This window comes from Dermacentor silvarum, unplaced genomic scaffold (genome assembly GCF_013339745.2).
Source record: "Dermacentor silvarum isolate Dsil-2018 unplaced genomic scaffold, BIME_Dsil_1.4 Seq566, whole genome shotgun sequence".
Classification (NCBI taxonomy): Eukaryota; Metazoa; Arthropoda; class Arachnida; order Ixodida; family Ixodidae; genus Dermacentor; species Dermacentor silvarum.
In genome coordinates, this window is record NW_023606441.1 from 15,487 (window position 1) to 32,080 (window position 16,594).

General features: G+C 42.4%; 1 long non-coding RNA gene across 2 annotated transcripts; it reads right to left on the minus strand.

Moving 5' to 3' along the window:
• Window positions 1–300: 300 nt before the first annotated feature.
• LOC119435244 (uncharacterized) lies at window positions 301–13,773 on the minus strand. Of its 2 annotated transcripts, none has more exons than XR_005188797.2 (5): window positions 13,415–13,773; window positions 11,028–11,105; window positions 7,730–7,934; window positions 4,979–5,192; window positions 301–788 (listed from the first exon to the last, which is right to left on the minus strand). It is a non-coding gene; the product is annotated as an uncharacterized LOC119435244 (long non-coding RNA). The 2 variants fall into 2 exon arrangements; XR_007464668.1 differs by having other exon boundaries at window positions 11,028–11,125.
• Between the last annotated feature and the right edge of the window lie 2,821 nt (window positions 13,774–16,594).

Genomic DNA, 16,594 nt, shown 5'->3' on the forward strand with positions numbered 1-16,594 from the left:
ACAGGAACCTTTGAGACATCCGCCCGTTGTGCCGATCCCGTCCTACCACCAGCCGCCGTCAGCTGCATTTTGGTCACCGCCACAATACAAGCCTTCGAGGCGGCCGCAAAATCGTATTACCCCTATTGAAAATTTGCCCGATGCTGGGCATGATGGAATCCATCATCCATCATCACGGTGGATTATGGTAATGGGCATGCTGGGCAGTGGGCATGCTGGGTGATGGGTAGAATGCTGGGTGGGAATGCCGGGTGATGGGTGGAATGCCGGGTGATGGGTGGAATGCCGGGCGATGGGTGGAATGCCGGGCGATGGGTGGAATGCCGGGCGATGGGTGGAATGCCGGGCGATGGGTGGAATGCCGGGCGATGGGTGGAATTCTGGGCGATGGGTGGAATGCTGGGTATAACAGTGGGCACATCAGGTCAAATGCAGGTTGTGTAATGAATCGAAGGAGCAGCCATTGCACTTAGGAAGCTCATGATGGGCTATCTTCATGCGTTCTTGAGTCTTGCAAAGTGTGCAGTCTGTATCTACATGTGGCCAAGTATGCCGCTACATTTTCATGCCATAAGGAATCAATGTATAGCACCATAATATGTTCCATATCTTCAGACTTTATTGAAAAAATGCAATAGGTTAAGGCGATTCACGTCTTCCATACTCGCTTGCCCTCGCGCCCGCTTCTGTGAAGCTCCAAAGGTGCTTCGTTACAGAAGCAAGGTGGTGCTCTGGAGGTGGTGCTGGTGGCCCCATCGGATGTTCCCCGATGTACTTCTCCAGGCAGTCTAAAGAGTGCAATAAATATAGAAATAAATTGTTATTGAAACCATTTGTAGTAATAAGTGAATGTAGGAAATCTGCTGCAAAAGATTCAACAAGTTTCACATAATACAATGCAGCATATATTACACACAAATATGCTACCCAGCGCACATGGCAGAGCAGATTTATTTTCAGCGAGAATGTATGCACATGCATCACACTGTTTTGCTGAGTCGCATGGGATTTCAGTAGGTGTTTGCCAAAGCTACGCCTCTTCTCACCAGGAGTTTGGCTTTACTGCGAAGTTTAGTCAAACAGCAGCTGCATTCGAAGCACCGTCACGCGGATTTATTGCTTCCGATTTCGCATAATTTGTCTGCTCTTCAACCACCCAAATTTCTCTCAGATTTCGAGAGCCACAACTTGGCTAGACTGTCTCTAACGCAAGGTTGGCTTAACGGGCATGTTGGTAAAGTTTCATCTTTGGTTAGCAGCGCGACGATCTACATGGAAGCGAGAGAAAGGATAGGAAAGAGCGCTGACTTACAATTTTATTGTGCACGTAATCAAGGTTTGAATACCACGCTAAGGCACAAAAGAAAAAACAGAAAGGTAGCACGTATTCAGGACTCGGCTTCCAATATACAATATGCAAATCATTTGGTTAAATATTGCACTTCTTTATCGCACAGTGACAATGAAGGGGCACTGACACAGCGCTCCCCAGATTTGTGAATTTTGAGCGCTTCAATAATTTCTCTGGTATGTTTGTTTTTGTTGCGACTGATAATTTGTGCGCTATCAAATAAGGGTTTGCAACGGTGGTCTCTGCAATGAATATCCAGATGACCAGAAACGGAGTTGAAAACATGATTGTTATGCTCCTTTAATCGTTCATTGAGACAGCGTCCCATCTGACTAATGTATTCGCGGCCGCAGGAAAGAGGAATGTTGTAAACAACACGTACAGCGCACGTGACAAAGCGGTTATTATGGTTGGTTCTGCAGCAACTTTTTTTTTTCTTTCTTTAGGATTACAGTTGACCTGCCTGCATAAACATGACAGCTTATGTGGTGCCGAAAACACAACATCAACACCAGCCCGCCGACCAACTTCTTGAGAGTATGGGACAACGTGTGGATGTAAGGGATGACGGTGACTCTCTTCCTAGAAGTGGCAGAATCTGGGTTGCTAGCTTTTCCTTGCTTTTGCAAGCTTCCGGCTACTGACGCAGCAGACTGCCCGGGTCGCCCGATTGCTCGTCTCCGGGCCTGTCTCCCGAACTGGTTTTCATTAAGTGGTGACAGGACTTTGAAAAGGAATTGGTGAAGCATAGGCAAACCATTTCTTGCTTGATGAGCATTGAATGGGCTGAGTTAAAAGGTAAAAGAGCTTTGCAAGCTCTGGGTTCATACATCCAGCACAGCTGGTTGTTCCTAAAAATGAGTCTGAGGTCTAAAAACCTAATCGAGTCGGCAACTGGCAGCTCATGGGTTAAGACAAATGGATGAAGACATTCTTTAAACAGCGATAAAGCATCATGGCAGCTAGTTTCGACAGTGTCGACGTGAGTATCTAAACGAACTAAAAAATTATCTACAAACCTAAAAACATGCCACGAAAGACAGAAGGAGTTTGGAAAGCGCACGGCGGGAAGACGTATCTACAAAGGGGCGGGGTTTGCATCGGTTCATGCATAGCGCTCATGCTGAGTGACATCTTGCTAGCCACTCATGGCTGTGCACGTTCCAAACTCCTTGCGTCTTTCGTGGAAAAAGTTTTTAGGTTTGTAGATGATTTTTTGGTTCTTTTAGATACTGAGGCCGACACTGTCGAAACTAGCTGCTGTGATGCTTTATCGCTGTTTAAAGAATGTCTTCATACATTTGTGTTAACCCATGAGCTGCCAGTTGCCGACTCGATTAGGTTTTTAGACCTGACTCATTTTTAGGAACAACCAGCTGTGCTGGATGTATGAACCCAAAGCTTGCAAAGCTCTGTTACCATTTAACTCAGCCCATTCAAAGCTCAGCAAGGAATCGTTAGCCTATGCTTCACTAATTCCCTTTCAAAGTCCTGTCACCACTTAATGTAAACCAGTTTCGGGAAACAGACCCGGAGACTTGAGCAATCGGGCGATCCAGGCAGTCTGCTGACGTCAGTAACCGGAAGCTTGCAAAGCAATAAAAAGCTAGCAACTCAGATTCTGCCACGTCCAGGAAGAAAGTCAGCGTCATCCCTTACATCCACACGTCCCATAATATCAAGAAAGTTGGTCGGCGTGCTGGTGACGATGTTGTGTTTTTGGCACCACATAAGCTGTCACGCTTATGCAGGCAGGTCAACTGTAATCCTTAAGAAAGAAAAAAAAATTGCTGCAGAACCAACCATAATAACCGCTTTGTCACGTGCGCTGTAGGTGTTGTTTACAACATTCCTCTTTCCTGCGGCCGCGAATACATTGGTCAGACGGGACACTGTCTCAATGAACGATTAAGGGAGCATAATAATCACGTTTTCAACTCTGTTTCTGGTCATCTTGGTATTCATTGCAGAGACCACCGTTGCAAACCCTTATTTGATAGCGCATAAATTATCAGTCGCAACAAAAACAAACATACTAGAGAAATTATTGAAGCGCTCGAAATTCACAAATCTGAGGAGCGTTGTATCAGTGCCCCTTCATTGTCACTGTGCGATAAAGAAGTGCAATATTTAACCACATGATTTGCATATCGTATGTTGGAAGCCGAGTCCTGAATACGTGCTACCTTTCTGTTTTTTCTTTTGTGCCTTAGCGTGGTATTTAAACCTTGGTTATGTGCGCAATAAAATTGTTGTAAGTCAGCACTCTTTCCTATCCCTTCTCTCACTTCCATGTAGATTGTGGATGGTCATCTTGGTATTCATTGCAGAGACCACCGTTGCAAACCCTTATTTGATAGCGCATAAATTATCAGTCGCAACAAAAACAAACATACTAGAGAAATTATTGAAGCGCTCGAAATTCACAAATCTGAGGAGCGTTGTATCAGTGCCCCTTCATCGTCACTGTGCGATAAAGAAGTGCAATATTTAACCACATGATTTGCATATCGTATGTTGGAAGCCGAGTCCTGAATACGTGCTACCTTTCTGTTTTTTCTTTTGTGCCTTAGCGTGGTATTTAAACCTTGGTTATGTGCGCAATAAAATTGTTGTAAGTCAGCACTCTTTCCTATCCCTTCTCTCACTTCCATGTAGATCGTCGCGCTGCTAACCTAAGATGTCTCCAACGAATGCAGGAGACCTGCAAGGTGCTAGTTCTGTCATCTGCTACCGTTAGCCTGTTGCTCGCAGTCTGTATTTCATGCAGTGGGCGAGGAAGCGGGTCGTAACTTTAGCATTAGCCAAGTAGGCATAAAATTTTTTTAATGTACAAGCCGTAGTCATGGCTGGTTTCCATGCTTTATTTAGCTGCAATGATGGCAACCAATGTTTTAGTGTTCTTTTGAAACCCCATATAGCTTCCTTGCTAAGCTAGCCTACATCTTCAATGTAAAAAAGCCTAAGGAAGCATCTCAATATACAGAGCAATCTCTTATGCTCATTTGTTCCTAAAAACCTTTTTAGCAACAAACGGTATTTGCAGCAGACTGTTGATGGCAGTACAAGAGTTACTGGCACTTCATTCATAAAGCAATTGAAACTGCGCAGAAAAACTAGGCGTTACAGCCACACTATGTTGTCATCCGTTCTAATCCAGGCTGGCCGCGAGTTCTAGAACTATGCATGATGCCTAGCACCTTGATTTTTTTAGGGCACTGATGACAGGCATGAAAATTTATAGGAAGCTGCACACAGGTCAAGCTCAACTATCCATGTCATAGCGTACATGTGAATAATGTGCGAGGTGTTTTTTTGTGTAGTAATTCTTTCCTCATCTTTATGCTCAAATAAGGCACATGTTGCCAGCTGACTTTCTTGATTGCTTCTCATTGAAACCGATTATAGGGGAAACTGCGGACAGTTTTCGCAAGAAACCAATATCTCAATATTATCCTATGCTGCTTTGACAGTGCATATATACGGCTTAAGAAAAATACACATGTATAGGCACTCGCATCATTCTTGCTTTGGCATTTCTTTCCATTGTGTGTACATCAACGTTAACTTATCCAGATAACTTTCAGATATACAGTCAAGTTTCTTATGAGGTGAATGTTCACTTACTCTTCACAGCAGCCACTTTCTCTGGTGTTGCCAGAAGCTTCCCAGATGCATCAGAGATAGTCCGGCTGGCCGGCCCAGTCGGGCTTCTTTCCCCAGCTTGTGTTGGTGTCCACAGATGCTGTGCCAGACCTAATGCGCACTTGGCTTCGGAGGTACACTTTATTATGTAATGCCACTTGTTGAGTGGCATCACAAATCCCACACCAATCTGCACCTGCAACAGATCGAAAGTATATTTTTTTACCAGTAATCGTAACCCTAAAACACACTTGCATAAAGCAATATTGTATAGGTTAGGTCCTTTGATTTCTGATAAAATCCCATAATTTACCATTTCTCCACCTCGAACAAGCGTTATAAAAATCGGGTTAAACCCACTCTTACCACGAAATTAACCTTTCTGTAAAGGATATTAAACTAATAAAATTTCCCCACCTTGTGGGCAGCAAGCAGTCATATGTTATACAGTTTCACCTTGCAATAAGGAAATTGATCGAGAAAGCAAAAAATTGGTTCAAATAGGCGCAGTACCACGCAGAGAACAGTGCAAAAACGGTGCCATTGTGGCCTCCGAGAGTGTAAGCAGTGTCACACTGAGAACAGAGCACACGTGACCTGAGGGAGCCATGTGCGCCAGTTTCCAAAGGCCAATACCATTATACACTGCATGGCCTCGTTCTGAAGAACACTGGAGAAATGCCTTGAAAGCATGATTACCCTTGCACGGTTGAAAAAGAGTGAATTTCCTTGTGATTTCTGAAATCCACGTGCAGCACTCACTCATCTTCGCAGTTAAATCATCGTCATGACTAAACTGGTGCAGTTCAGTCGCAATTGCAAACTTCAGAACTTGGTGTGCACCCTCCTTTTACTGCGATCGGATCTGACATGTTTGTTTTAACAGTACGGTGCTATTGAGTATGTTGATTATATGTGGACGCAGTTTGAACAGGCATGGTCAGAAAATAATAAATGCAATAAAATGCGGTCATTTTAAACCAATAATTCGTTATATCTGCGATTGTTATAAGCGAGAACTGTAGTGCACATGAACGTAAGCTGCAAGAATTTTTTGACATAGCGCTCCAGTAATAGCACAAGTAAAGGCATTTGATAAACCGCTGATAAGCCATCACTGTTTCTCACTCCTTCGCTACACTCGTTACTCGTGCCCTGATACTACACTACAAAGTGCAGCTAAAGCTACGAATTGCATTGCACGGCAGAAGTAAGGTTCCTCTATTGTCTGCCCCTAATCACTCTCCCCATTAAGATAGCTTAATGGAACCTTCACAATTGCTTCAGTGTTGCACAATGGGCGACACCCTCCGGCATTCTCCGAACACAAAATTGGCTCTAGTCATGTCGGTTCTGTCCTTCCTCGATGATTGACTGGTCGACAGCTTTTGCTCCTAACGCCGAGGTCACCTGGAGCACCCTGTTGACATCGTGATGCACGGAGGCAGTGCCAGAAAGGCCAGGGGAGCAGTACACGAGTTTTTTTTTTTTTTTTTGATTTGTGGCATTCCCACAGCACATAGCACTGCCGCATTCACCAGACTATGGTCATGGCATTCTCTACATCATGCACACATTTCTTTGAAATATCAACTGTCAGATGTTATGCTTAGGGGCCCTTTAAGAAATTTTCTTCATTTATATCAAGGCCATCATATTCACCAAGGCTTTCTAAATAAACCTTCAGTTTAGACAGCAACAATTTTGTGTTGTTTCCTTAGTCCTTGATTTTCTGTGCTGTCCACAATGCATCATTTCCGATCAATGTCTTTGTGTATCACTGTTCAAACACAATATTGTTTTTTTGATAAGCTGACCTGCAATACATCTTCAATGTAAAGTAGCCTAAGGAAGTGTCTCAAAATAAACAAAGCAATCTGTTATGCTCGTTTATTTCTAATAAACATATTCTTGCAGCAAATGGAAATAGTGGGAGACTGTTTGTGGGTGCTAAAAAAAGAGTTACTGGCAGTTAGATTTACAAAGAAATTGAAATTGCACAGAAAGGAAAAGGCTAGTTACAGTCACACTGTGTAGTCATCTGCTCTAATCCAAGCTGGAGGCGAGTGCTGAAACTTTGTATGATGCCTCAGTGCCTTGCTTTTTTTTGGCGTCGACAACAGGCATAATTTATCGCAGGCTTATCACGACAAATACAGATATCCATTTTATAACTGACATGCCACTAATGTGCAAGGTGCTTTCTTTGTGTAGTAATTCTTTCTTCATTTCTATTCTCAAATAAAATGAAATTGCTGCAAGTAAGCCAAAAGTACTGATAGGACACATGTCACAAATTTCAATAAGACAGGTGTGCTTAGAAATCGCATGGCTCTGAATGTTGCAGATTATAACAAATAGATCACCACCGTCACCACATTGGAAAGACAGTGGTTTAAATAGCTTCTTTTCAGACCACACAATTTGCCAAGCTGTGTCAGAACCAAATTAATTTTACTCAGAAACAATTTTTCAAGAGCATTAGGATGAATGCTGCAGCATGGAAAACTATGATCGAACATGTCAAGTCTGCATTACACTTTTCAAGGAACATAAGGTGCTGAAAATCTCACTTGTCTTTAAGACAATAAACAGTAGGCACTAGCATCAATCATTGTTTGGCATTTCTTTTTGCTGTGTCAACGCTACTCATCCAGATAACTTTCTGATATACAGTAGTGAATGTAAATCATTCAGGTAACTTAGGTAAAATTCAGGTAACTGTTCACTTACTCTTCACAGCAGCCACTTTCTCTGGTGTTGCCGCAAGCTTTCTGGTTGAATCCAAACTGTGCGACAGGCCTGCCCAGTCAGGCATCTTTCCCCAGCTTCTGCTGGTGTCCACAGGCCCACATCTATTGCACACTTGGCATGTGATGTACACTTTAAATATACTGCCACTGTTATAAGGCAGCACAAAGCCTACACCAATCTGCACCTGCAATAGATATGAAGTGTTATTTCTTTGACCGATACTCATAACACTAAAGCACATTTGTATAAAAATATTTTGTAGGTTAGGTCCTTCGATTTTGGAAAAAAAAAACAAGCCCTTTTTTGTGCTGATGACAAGTTTCACAGTTCAAACTAACACATTCTCAAGATATAACTGTAACTGCAGAATTATTCACCCAACATACACATTCTCTTGTACAGCTCAATAGCCAACATACACATTCTCTTGTATAGCTCAATAGCTTCGGACATGGAAGCACTTGAAATGCTAGTATAGTGTATACAGGCGAGGTCAACATAAAGCGTATGAACACACCCAGACATATTGCTAACATTCAAGATGAACTTTTATTTCCCGGTACCCCATTTTGTACCTCGGCTTGTGCATCAGAGAATACATGTATAAGTGTAATCATTAGTACAACAGCAAACAATTGCAAAAATATGCTGACGCTTGCATGGTAATCTCAGCTCATATGCAGGAATTCCGATTTTTTTTTTGACAACACAAAATATTTGCTAATACATACGTGACCAGCCCTGACAATCCACTCATTCTGTTGAGTCAACTCGCACCCATTTCTACCTAGAATACGGTACTTTCAAAACAGGAACGGCAGCCACATTTTAAGAATTGAAGGAACAACAAACCATTTGGTGCCGTTATCTTCACTTTGTTACTGTGCTCACGCAGCCTCATTCACACATCTGCCTGTTTAGCCTATGTAGCTTCTTCCACAGAATAATCCAATGTGATATATAATGTAAGCTCTGCATTTGACAACACTTTACCGTTTTTTTTACATTTTACACTTGTGGCATTCCTGGTAAATGCTACCTAGTTTGGTGCAGAATAGACAAAGTTGATGTCTGCTAGCTGTGCTTTTTAAGCTGTGTGAAAGGCTGTGATATACGGTCCTGCAGCATCCTTTATCTTGTTAATGGTGGCACCCCCTGCCATTCAGCACACATCTGCCTCTGCAGTGACTGTTTGAGCAGGCCATCTGCAACGAGCACCAGGAACTAACTTGGGTAGCCAACCTCGTGAAGGTTTGTCGCCTGCAACCTAAAGGTTCCATTCATTAGTTGCTAGCATGACTTTCTTTTGCACCAAAAATGTCGTCGATTGCAGTGCATGTGTTATATATTCTATTCCATTAAGCTGTAGAAGCTATATAGGCCAAAGGTGCTACATTATGTGAGCACAGTAAAAAAAAAAAAGACGGACACCAGATAGTGCTTTTTGTGCCTTCATTGCTTCAATGTAGCTGCCATCCCCATTCTGAATGTGCTCTTATTCGATGCTGAAATGGGTCGAGTTGACTACAGATACAGATAAGTGGAGTTTTAGGATTGGTGATCCGTGCATTGGTAAACACTTTAGTACATTGGCAAATAAAAAAAATGAATTCCTTCATATGTGGACAGATGGCACTACAGTTACAAGTTTTTATCGATATATACCATCGCTTCGTTTTGATCAGCTTATTGAAACCACACTGACACACTTGTCTATGACTTTTGCTATCCAGTGCACCTCTAAACTTCTTTTTTGGTTTTTGCATTTTTCAGAAACCTGGTGCTACTAAACAGTTGAGTGCATGTGCATTTATTACAAGAGCTGCTAAATGGCTAGCGAAACTAGGGAATGTTAATGACAGAGCGAGACAGCCCAAAAACAATGTAAAAATGGGTATGGTAGCCATTTAGCTGCCCTTTAATAAATGCGCTTGTCGTCCACTGTTTAATAGCACCAGGTTCCTGAAAAATCCCAAAGCGAAACAAATTAATTGTAACAATGTATAGCAACAGCCAAAGATGTGTGCCAGGACGGCATAACTTTGTCTATAAAAAAGATGTTATTTCAGGTTAAACACTTGTATCTGTAGTGCCTTCTGTGAGCATGCCAGACGATACGGTTGGTTTGCCTCATTGCTTTTGACATTATCATAAGCGGTCAGTGTTTGTTCTAAAAAAAGTTGTAATGCGAAAAACCACAATTTAGTTCTCTTCGCATGTGTCAAAGATTACATTAACAAAAACAAATAATATTTGGACTGGCTAGTATAAATTCATGGTACCATGGCACCAAGTTGAACACAATAAGAGGAATATCTTCTTCGTGTGTTCCACTTCTCATGCAAAAAAACAATGAAAGATTGCAGGTGTAGGTGCACAGACATTTTATGCCTCAGAAAGCATCAACTTTCTGTGTGCCTGCCAGTGAAACCTTCATTTATACTACACCTATCAATAGTCTAGCATTTATTTGAGATGCCACCGAATAGTTAAGAGACTGACAATGCCACGGGATAATGTACAGCCATATGTAACACTCAAAGCAACAACAGCGAAAAACAGTGTGAGCCACACCTACTTCTAGCTTTGCAATAAGTAGCAATTTCATTGACTCTTGGAAAAGCATACATAATATCTGCTGTACAGAACAATGAAGCACACATAACAGATGGAAGTTACTGACAAAAGCATATGCACACTATTTCTTGAGTTTACTCAGTTATAGCATAAATTGAAATGCGAACAGGAATATTTGTTACGCATAATTACATGGATGTGCAACATGTAATCACACTGTAGCTGGTTTCTAAGCATGCAGTATTCTCAAGTGCATGTTTTGGAGTCTAAATTAGACTGCTGTTACAAGTGCAGCTAAACCTGGAAATGAACCACTTTCAAGTAGTTTCAGAATTGGTTGCATTTGAATTCTTATGGTAGATATATTTTGTACATTCAGTAAGTTTTTCATTCCAAATCAGTACTTGTGCCTGTTCCCCTGTTTCAAGAAAATTTTTAAACTGCGTGACGACAAGACGTGAACAGAAACATTGAAGCTCACACATGTTTCTGTTCACGTTGTGTCTTCTTTGCGCAGTTTAAAAATTTTTGCTGAATCTATAAACTGACTAGCCCAACAACATGCCTTACTTCCCTTGTTTATGCATCACAGTTGCAATTCATTCAGCCCGACCACACGAGATGTCACACTGAAATTCCATAAATCTATTTTACAGCTACGATAATGACAAAATGATTTAACAACAAAGCCTAGACTTACCTACTTATATCTCTCTTCACTCAGGCATAGGTCAGTGCTGCTCACAGATATTATCACCGTCATCTGCAGAGGAAGAGGCTGAAAAAAAAACAGGTTTTCTGAAAGTACAGAAATACAGGACAGGCTCTAAAACTATGTCGAGTGACACAACAGATGCTAGTCAATTTAGAGGTTATTACATACAAAAGCATACAGTTTCACACAGACAACTGTTGCACTGAATAAGAGATGACACTGCGACAAACACAAGGACTATTTTAGCACTTGCGCATTATCTACCAATCAGCTGATAAGTTTATTATGAGCAAATAAACACTGAAAGGACCCCAACTGATCCCACTAATGAGGTGCACCTACTGACACATTAAAGTAGCTACTCCACAGTCTGAGATTTCAGGAAGGAAATGTGTTTCTGAAGTTATTGAGGTGTTACCTGAAGTGTAAAAGTGTACAATAAATTTCTTTCCATGTGATGTTCTATTCACAGTGACAGTTCAAAAAATCTGCTAAGCCACCTTTGGTATTATGCATGTTGAATTTCTGGAACTTTTCGGAAATTTGCAGTTTTTTTTCAGTATTTATGCTTTCCACAGGTCTGTTTACGTCCGACAAAGTAGTACCAGCTACAGCATGCTTGCTCTGAGTGTGGCAGTAGTGATGTGTTATGCCAAGGCAATTCCAGCTGACCTGCCTTGGATTCAAAGCAGTTTAATTCAAAAAACAATTATGGGGGTTTTAAATGTCAAAACCACCACCTGATTATCAGGCACGCCATAGTGAGGGACTCAGGAATAATTTGGACCACCTGAGGTTCTTTTAACGGGCACCTAAATTTAAGTGCACTGGTGTTTTTTACATCTCGCCCCCACCGAAATGCGGACGCCGTAGCCGGGATTTGATCCTGCGGCCTCGTGCTTAGCAGCCCAACACTATAGCCACTAAGCAACCACGTCAGGTGGCGGTTTAATTCTAAGCATGCTTGACCACATACATAATGCCTAACCACATATATAATGTGCGACAAGTTCTAGATCACACAACTCTGCCCACTTGCTCCATGCAGGTGAAAATTTAAATTTACGACACCACTATCAGAGGAAGTAGAGCAGGTGCTTTATAATTCCCGACAGTAATATGCAGTCATTATTTCACTCTAAGAACAAGCGAAATACATGTAAATGGTTTCTTGATGAACCCATCGCCACATAAAGAAAGCAGCAGACGTCTTCCACAATCTACGTAGTGCACCAAATGGCAACTAATAATCTCAAGCTCAGGTGTACCTTCAAGGCATGGGCACACATACAGTGCAGGAAGCTTACTGCCCATTCGAAGCCAACATGTGCCGTATTTTACAAACAGCTTGATATAAAATATGCAATTGGAACATTATTGCCTCTTCCATATTGACAGTGTTATGAAATGTCTTTGGACCTGTTGCACAGAATCGAAATTTTCACATTCAAACAGTCTCTCTAATAAAAAAAATAAAGCTTGTACAAATCAGTGCATACATTTATTAAGAAAGAAATGGCAACTGTTCTACAGTGTTCCGCCGATAACCACTGCAAACCACCACTCAGGCTCGCAAGCCAACAATTTGCCATTGCATTTGTCCCACACTTGTAAAATGAACGGAAAACTACTACGCAAATAGAACGAGAACACAGCTGTGTATTTCAGGTACAGTTTTCTTGCAGTCCTGTACGAACTACCTCGGTTTAACAGCCCTTTTCAGTGCAAAATGAAATCTGGAAAAACGTAATTAAAGAGAAGCATTTTCTGTAACTGCGTAAATCCGCCAAGGATACGGTAATACGAAGTTGTCTCAATATGCATCAGCTATCAACTTCCGTGTCACGCTACACATATAATCGTTTAAATCTATTCCTTAAACGCCGATAATTTAAAGTGCAACCATGCACACTCATCACGGCTCCGTACAAACAAAATGCGCCGCAAAACAAACACTTCTAAATGCAACGTAATTTGTCTTACGGTATCGACTCTTGGTTCGCAGAACACCGCGGTGGCTGCAGATATTTTTTAGCGCTGTAGCTCGGACGTATTCATACCGACGTTTCGGCTTCGTTACGAGTCAATACAGCGTTTAATGCAAACCCCCAAATTTAAAATGCACGGTTATCATCTTGCCGACGGAATATCTTTGCGTCTAATACTGGGCAAATTTTACGAGTGGTAGTGCGCACGTCTTATCTCACTACCAGCGCGTATTAGTAGCGACTAATCTCTACAAACGTAGTGCGCAAGCAGATTCAACGCCACTGCAACCGCATTCGGTACCACGCTGTTCGATTTCCAGGGAAACAATGCATAGAGCAATGATAACGCGCAACGTAAAAAGGATAGCATGCACGGCTACCTACCTTTGGCACGAAAAACACGCGTCCGTCCGTCTTGTGGCGATGTGCCGCGCTGCCGATTGCCGGGCGTCCGTTGGTCTCGGGGCAATGTGCCGACTTCCCGATGTGCCCGGACTTCAAAGCATTTCTCCTCGCCACAGAGCGCGTTGTCGAGAAGGAACTTCGGCACTGCTTTTCACTGTTGTGCGGAAGCATTTGAAGACGGTATCCTCCAACACTACGAATCACGTCCGTCCGCAAATCAAACAAAGGGATCACCGAGGTTGTGTTGCAGTAGGTTGCTCTTGAATTAGTTCCTCCCGTATGACGCATCATATCCGGCCCAGAAGTTCTTCCTTCGTTAATGAGCGCAATATAAAAGCGACATCACGACAGAGTAAAAGAAAAAGTCACTCAACGACGACTGCATCACCACAGAGATACGCACGCTGCATAACACGACGCCATGTCTGTAAACAGCGATAGTGGCGACGCTACGGCCGCGGTGCCTGAACAAGTTTCAGTTTCGATTTCAAAATATCACCTCCTAATTCACTTTTGTGGATGGTGTCAGGAACAGCTCAGAATAATGCTCTAACGCTCAATGTAAAAGCAACGTGATATCTTAGTCTATCGGTGCACCATGCAATATTGATTGTACACTATGCAATCAGTATTGGAGGGGTGGAGGGGCTATTTTGGTATAAAGGTTCCTTCCGAACTGTAGGCTTTCGGTACTAAATTTTTGTTTATTTTGGCGTTTTCTAACGCCAGTTCTCATTCATTTTGCGTAAGTTTTGCTCGAACCTTTCGTCTGTAAAGTAAACGCTTACAGTGAGACTTAAAATCCTCTTTCAATGAGCAAGCGAGCCGCCAGCCTTTCTTGTAGGGTCCGGAATATTTCGCAGCGCCGGTTCGAAAAAGGATTGTGCGCTCACCGCTGCACTCTTCTTGCTCAAATTTTGCAGAATGATCGCATTTTGAGTCTGCTTCATTTAGTATAACACTTACCGCAGTGAACTTCCTGGTTTGTAAGAAAAAAAATTCAAATTTGCCTTCATTTATGGCGATGCGAGCTGATCCACCGACGAGCAAGCATAAACTTGTGTCGCCGCCTGCCGGAAGCTGCGGAAAGCAGCTGGTTAAGGTGGTTTGCCGCCTGTTGCCCGCTCCTAGAACACGCGGCTAACCGGGCTGACCGGCTGCTTTCTGCAGCTGCCGGCAGGCGGCGACACAACTTTATGTTAGCGCCGTCGCTGGAGCAGCTCGCATTTCCATAAGTGAAGGCAAATTTGCATTTTTTTCCTTAAAAACCAGGCAAATACTCCGGTAAGTGTTATACTAAAGGAAGCAGACCCCAAAATACGATCGTTCTGCAAAATATGAGCAAGAAGAGTCCAACGATGAGCGCAAAACCTTTTCTCTTTTTTTTTCTTTTTTTTTTTTCAGACAAGGAATATTCAGGACCGTCTATGTTGCGGTGGAGCGCGTCTTCTTGATTACCGCAGTTCGGTGTCATTTGCCCAACCTTGTGCTTCTCGATCGAGCAGCCGTAGGTTTGCATGCCAATCGCTGCCGCATCTCGACACGATATACGAAGAAACACTATTGCTGTTTCCGTGGGTTGTATACACGCGGTGTATGATCAGGCGCGGTGTTCTGGCGGCGATCCGCTCGATCCCAGAAAACGCATCTCTTTAGCAATGGGGGTAAAGTTCGTGGCAAGACTGTCAGCAGTAGTGATTGCACTTACAGGCAAATTACAGTGCAAAGTACGAGTCCGCCGTAACAGTGACGGTGTTAACCGACGCATGCAAATTATCAACCAAGCTGCTTATCGCACTCCCTCCACGTCGCGTCGCTTGCAGCCGTCGCTCGCACGTATATGTGGTTTCACCTGTGGTGTCACCAGCAAAGCAACCGGCTTGAGCGTTATCGATCTCTTTGGCATTGCTTGTCGACGTCGCGTGCATATCGTGCGACAAGGGTGAATCGCGCCCATTTCCATGACAAGAATTCAGGGGACGCAAACAGCAGTTAGCGGCGTCACGAGTTCATTATTGAAGCTTTTAGCTTCGGCGCTTCGGCATAGTCAATTAGTTGACATTTTCGTCAACGGGAACAGGGCTTTTACACATCTTCCACCAGTTCAGAAGTCAATAAGTTTCTCACTGTCTGTCGTGTTTTTTGCGAGAAAGTACCCAGATGCATTAGTAATTAATTTAATGAGAATATCCCGGAGTCATGGAGTCGCAACAATTAGGTGATTTTCTCGAATACAGTATCACTGTATTCGAGAATCTCGTGCGTACGTTCCAGCAATCAATAGCTTAATTGAAATACGGAAACATATCTTGTTATTACATTCACCGTGATCACTAGAGCAAAAGCTCCCAAGCACATACGTACATATATATACCGGGTGTTCAAAATTAAACTTTAAGGAGTTTTTATAAATGGCCTGTGGCAGGTAGCATAATTCTTATCGCTGAGCTGGGTTGTTCGAAGAGGCGGACATTAGCAGCACGAGAAATCGAAACACATATTCAACTAATTAATAAAAATTGACTAATGAACTTCTTAGTTAATTACTTTACGGCACATATTGCAATTTACGAATTGTAACCAGTGAGGTTGCAAGACACGTCCACTTGAAATGAATTTCCAGGATGACACCAGTTTCAAGATATTTCCCAAACTGTGGGACGACATACATGGGCGTTCCAGTTACTTTTGTGCTTCCATGTATAAAACAGCATTTTGGTAAAAAAGTAAGTAGAATAACAGTGCATTTTTACAGCGAGTTCGATGGCGCATCTCCAAACTGGTGTCATTCTGGAAATTAATTCCAAGTGGATACGCCTGACAAGCTCACCGGCTACAATTTGTAAATGACAATATATGTCGTAAAGTAATTCACTAAGAAGTTCATTAGTGAAATTTCGTTAATGATAGTTAAATATGTGTTTCCATTTCTCGTGCTACTAATGTCTGCCTCATCGAATAACAAAACTCAATGATAAGAATTATATGCTACCTGCCACAGCATATTTTCTAACAATTCCATAAAACATAAAAATGAACACGCTGTGTAGCATTTGGGAATATGTAAATATACTTAATCTTGCAAAAATGCAAGAACGTTCCCAGCTGTTTGGCAGAGAAGGCAGTCATGAAAGAAACTTTACTTTCCTGATACACACT